Below are 6199 nucleotides of genomic sequence, written 5' to 3' on the forward strand. Positions count from 1 at the left end.
AAAGGGAAAAAGTTTTTCTTGCATTTGCCTAGAAGGCAAAAGTTCTATAAATTATTAAAATGGTTATCTATATAGATAAAAGCCTAAGTGACCATTGCAACTGAATGGACAACTAAACAGGGTGCGTGGGGAAACCAGGCTGGCAGGGGCGGTTAGTGAGAGGCAACCAAACAACCGAGCAGCAGGCTGTGTGGGGTGACCAGGCCGGAAAGGGTGGCAGTTAGGGGTGACCAGGCCAGCTGGGGGGGGGGCAGTTGGGGGCACCTAGGCCGGCAGGGGGGGCAGTTGGGGGTGACCAGGCCAGCAGGGGGGGGCAGTTAGGGACAATCAGGCAGGCAGGCAGATGAGTAGTTTGGAGCCAGTCGTCCTGGATTGTAAGAGGGATGTCTGACTGCCAATCCTGGGCCTAAACTGGCAGCCGGACATCCCCCGAGGGACCCCAGATTGGAGAGGGTGCAGGCTGGGCTGAGGGGACCACCCCCCCGCCCCCATGCACGAATTTCGTGCACCGGGCCTCTAGTATTTTATGTTATTTAATCAGATACTTGATGACTTTTTAAAAAAAGCCATCTCCTTAATTGTGGGAACTGAAGTTTTGCTAGTTTATGTTTGTGTTTAATACCCTTTTTTTGTCACCTTGAATGAAAATATAATTTAATATTGTTTATTCTTTATAATCCTATATAATAAAAGCCTAATATGCAAATCGTTTGACGGGGAGTTTGATGGGAAGTTTGGCCGCTCACTATGACATGCACTGACCACCAGGGGGCGGAGCAGCACTGGCAACAGGTGGCAGTGGAGGTGCTGCTGGCCCCAATGGGTCCCAATGAGAGCAGGACCATAGTGGGATGGTGGAGCAGGTGAGCAGGCAGTGCCAGGCCAAGGCAGGTGCAAGCGGGAGCCCGACCCCACTGATCACCCCACAGACGGCAGGGGGCAGGGCTGCTGCCGGGCTCCCAGGTGATGAGGGAGCCAGGCCAGGGGCCCAGCCCCAACTGATCGCCCCACAGACAGCAACCAGTAGCTGGCAGGCCCTGATTACCCAATCGGGGCTGGGCCCCAGGCTGGGACAGGGAATGGGGGGGGGGGTGGCAGCAACCAACCTTCTGTAGCACCTGGGCGGGGGCCTGCAACCTCTCACTGGCTACCTGGGGGCGGGGGACAGGGACGGAGGTGCAGTGAGAATGCGAGGTGTCCACCGAGCTTACTCTCACTCCCCCTGCTACCCTCCCCCAGGATGCCAGGGCTTGTGTGCCAGGGAAGACCCTGCACTCAGGTGCTGGGCACCTGAGAGGAACCCGCTACACACCCACGCGGCCTCTTCTGGGTGAGCTGGGCCACAGCCGCCGGGACCGCAGGGGCTGTTCGGGCTCCCTGTGGGTTCACACAGGAGCTGGTCTGTGAGGCTGGCTGGGAGAGAGTGTGCTGCCTGCCTGGTTTCTGTGTGGCACCGCTGGGTGGCCCAGAGGCCCATGCTTCACCCCAGCCCATGGCGTCCAGCCATGCTCACCACATCTCTGCATGGGGACTCAGGTGCCATGACTCAGGCAGGGTGGGGGGCACGTGGGGGCCCTGGGGGCCCAGGTGCTGCCCAGGGCCCAGAAGTCAGCTGGGACGTGCCCTTCCATGCTAGACACTTGTGCTTTGATCGCTGGCCAGGCCTAGGGACCACACCTGTGCACATATTTCGTGCACTGGACCTCTAGTAATATATAATCTTTGGTCAAATATGCTTGCTAACCTTCCCAGGGTTTGTATTTTAAGGAACTGTTTTTTGACCTAGAATTGGCTTTGGGTCATGCCAATAGGTCCTGGAATGCCTAATGTCTTGAGGATTTGCTTTCTCTCCTTCTGAAGGTAAATTATATATATATATATATATATATATAATATTTTATTGATTTTTACAGAGAGGAAGGCAGAGGGATAGACAGTTAGAAAATCAATGATAAAGAAACATTGATCAACTGCCTCCTGCACGCCCCCTATTGGGGACTGAGCCCTCAACCAAGGAACATGCCTTGACCAGAATCGAACCTGGAACCCTTCTTCAGCCTGCAGGCTGATGTTCTATCCACTGAGCCAAACTGGTTAGGGCAAAAATTTTATATTTAAGGTATATGGGAAGCTCTGTCAAATAAAAAAATAATAACTATATTCTATTTATATATGCATATTATAAAAATGGATGTTCTGGAGATTATATAAAAATCTCCAGGAGTCTATAAATTAGGATATACTATCATTTATAACTCTGTTATTATTGAATACTGTATTTTGCAGAAAGGACAGGATTTTATGTTAATTGCATTATAATCAAATCCATAACCATATCATTTTAAATTTCTTCTTTTCATTTAGAAACAGTCACTGTTTTGTTATAATGCATTGGCAAAAAATGTTATATCTTCTGAGAGATCCATGGGAAGGACTCTGACATTTTAAATTACATATCTCTGAGAATAGATTTTTCAGGTCAACCCCTTTGAACTGGATAGAAATTATTAGAACTCTATAGAGTATCTGGATTTATAGAAGTATTGGTAAGAAAAATCAGGAGAAACAAAAATTGATTATGGGACTTAATGAACTGAAAATAATTATAGTTTTGTAAGTTGTTGTTGTTAAAAGTATGTCTGACTTTTAATCTTATTGTTTATCAGACATAAGGAAACCTGTTTCTTTTCTTAAAGCAACTTGGTAAATTATGCTTTCATAAGCAATGTTGAAGCATTTAGATTTTTCTCCCTACCTGATCCCTCTGGAATTTGGACACTCTTAATGAGTGAGTATTATTGTTCTCATGGCAATATAGTTATTTGCATAAATCAAATAGAAATCTAATTTCTTCCTAACAGGAGTCTAATTTCTTCATAAAGCCAGTTTCCAAATGTGGTTTTATTAACCAAGACTTGGACTGGAATGTCTTGTCTGAGAGAGACTTGCTAGGACTCTGGATGTGTCCAGAAAGCTCTGAGGAAAAGGTGGACTTTGAAGGGATGAGCCCTTGGGGAAATAGCCTGGTACCTTGCTTGGTCACGTGGTTCATGCCAGTCTTTCCAGGTAAGGAATGAAGGTTGTTTTCCTGAAAGATGGCAAAGAGAAACCTGAAGACACCTTTGGGGACCTCAAGGACTTGAGGACACGGCCCAAAACATACAGGTATTCCAAGTAACCATGGCTTTGGCTTCTCTGCCCTGAGGGGCCAATTGCTCACTAGAGCTCAATCTAAAGATTACTTATAAATGAATAAATTCCAGCAAAGCAAATTTGAGAAAGCCTGTGCAATCAATTTGATCAATTGCTACTCGGGTTTCTGCTAAACAAAAAACAAACTTGATGCAATCTCTTTGAAAATAAGGGTAATCTTAGGGAGAAAAATTGTGCTTCATTTGAAACCACAATGTCCAATTGTGGGTATTGGACTCCAGTACAATTAACTGTCTTCAAAGTTTTGTTTTTAAGGCTGTGTCTGTGTATGCCTTACAGGCCTCAGCCCTGGTGACATCACCAGAAATGTTCTCTATTGACAATCCATCAAATTGTCACTGTGTATTTCATTCCAGTGGAAGCCCTGTATCTGAAAATCTTCTCCACAGGTTTAAGATTTACTGTATGCACTAGCCTTTGTGTTTTGTTTGCTTCTGTTTTCACAGAATGTATGCCTATATTTTACCAGATTGCTTGTTCAAACAGTACAGGCTTCACTGTAGAAGCCATCCACATCACTGGGTCCTGAAAGTAAGACTCAACAGCTTAGACTTATGATTGAGTCAATGAAACATAGATGGTCTATTGGCTCCACTTAAAACTGCTTTCCCCTTTTTGGTTCCCTCCTTCTTTTGTCAGACTGGGAGGACTTCAGGACTCTCATCAGCAAGAAGAGACCCGACTCCTCTTTTCCCTGAAAGGATTCAGAGCCAAAAATCCAAATGGGGAAATTAAAATAGTCCAGGAATAATACAAATCAGTAGCAAGACACTTTCCATATAAAACTAATCTCATAGATATAAGATGATGATATTGACAGGAGGGGAAATGATAGGGGGAAGGGCACACAATAAGAACAGGACCACAGTTGTTTGATGATTGTTCACCTTACTAACCATGGATAGGAGGTTTTCCTACAGACCCTGGGAAACTGGAGGATGTGCTACAAGGAGAAATACAGCTGTAAAAAGGTAAGAGACACCTTGGGGCCCAGATAGGTCCATTGCTCATAAAATAAAACACAGCCTAAGTTTCAACCTATGAACCAGGAGATCACGGTTCGATTCCCAGTCAGGGCATATGTCCAGGTTGCAGGCTCGTTGTAGGCTTGATCCCCAGTGTAGGGCATGCAGGAGGCAGCCGATCAAAGATTCTCTCTCATCATTGATATTTCTCTCTCTCCCCCACTCTCCCTTCTTCTCTGAAATCCATAAAAATACATTTTTTTTTAAAAAAAGAAGAAAATAGATTTTTAGAACATACAAAGGACAAGAGACACTTTAATTTGGTTGCTGTGCTGGGCCCTGAGCCCCTCGGGGGAGTTTGCCTCAGGAATGCTGACCATACTCCAGCCCCAGGAATGGGCAGGGCTGTTTTTAATGCCATTGAAAATTAACTACCTTCTTATCAGGCTTCAAGATCCTAGAAGGAGACACAGGGACCACGACCCTGCAGCCCCTATCTCCCCGTCCCCTTTGCATGGAGCCTTTCTTCCTTATCGCTCTGTAATCAGCCAGCTAGGAGGAGGTACCAGAGCAGATTTGCATGGATGGCCTGCTGCTCTCCCATACTGCACATTATTGGAATAAATGCTCATACATGATTCAACCCTGTCTCTGCTTAATTGGCTCAAGTAGTGACAGGCAGCCCGGATGCTTTGTTGTCCGGTTTCAAGACTGTAGACCTGGGAGCTGTGCTGGTGTTCCCTGGGCAATTCCCTGTGTGGGGTGTCCAGCTTCTTTATCGACCTAAGGGGGTTATCTGTGGTATCCCCGTGTGAGGTGAGCACCATCCTTGGCCTCTAGGAAGGTTTAAGTGGCAGGGCATGCCCTCTGGCAGAGTAAGAAAGCTCATCCCCACAGGCCCCTCACCTTCAGGAAAATATCTCTGTGGGGTTAGCATGTCTTTAACCCTCTTCTGACACCAGAGCAAGAACACCACAAAAAAAGGAGCCTGTTGTTCAATCTGCACAGGCCACCCTCTCCAGCCAGACACTCCGAGCAACTTTGTATCTCTTTTCCTTTATTTTTAGAGTCCTGTCTATTTGTGGCAAGTGATACTGGTTTCCCCCAATGCTGTCATTATATAAGGTTTCCACTTTAATGCATTTATTTGACTTAAGAAAGTAAAGTGACTTAATTTAGGAAATCTATGAAATAAATCATAGTTGTATGACAGTAATTGAGGTTGATCAAACTTATTCAAGCCCAAATTCTCTAATAATGAACTATACGGCTGCCAAGGAAGGGAGAGAAACACAACCAGCCTTCAAGGACCTTATGGCCTCGTCCAGGGTTTCTCAGTCCGGGCGCTATGAGGTCTGAGGCCAGCTCATTCTGAGGGCTATTCTGTGTATTGCAGGACATTGAGCAGCATCCCTGGCCTCTAGCCACCCAATGCCAGGAGCACCCCAGACACCTTCATGCCCCCCCTCCCCCATTGAGAATCGCTGATCTGGTCTCAGGGTGGGACCCAGGGAGCCTTGGACACCCTCTCTGGCTATCGACCTGCAGAGCAGCAGGACATAGGGGTCCCAGCTGAGAGGTCTGGCCTGGAGAAGAGGCCCCATTGGCCCACCAGCATCTCCGCCTCAGAACTGCTCAGGTCAAGAGCCCGGGCAATAAGAAGTGGAGACTTAGAGCTTTTAGGATCCCTCCATCGTCCAGAAATTTCTATAGCTGAGCTCCCAGAGAAAGTGCAGCTGCACCGTTAAACCTACCCTTGCTGTGTGGATGTGGGAGCTGTCGTCCAAGGTTCATTTGTGCTTGCTGAGCTGCATGCCAGAGGTGTGTGTGAGGGGTGGGGGGTAAGGAGTGTTGGGGTTGGGGAGAAACTAGGGGAACAAAATAAAATAAAAACCTTCACAAAACAGGAAGAGAAACAGAAATAAAATATAACATGAGCCCTAGACAGTTTGGCTAAGTGGATAGAGCATCAGCCCACAGACTATAGGGTCCAGGTTCGATTCTGGTCAAGGGCACATACC

The sequence above is a fragment of the Plecotus auritus genome (assembly GCF_963455305.1).
Source record: "Plecotus auritus genome assembly, chromosome: 8".
In the NCBI taxonomy this organism is placed as follows: Eukaryota; Metazoa; Chordata; class Mammalia; order Chiroptera; family Vespertilionidae; genus Plecotus; species Plecotus auritus.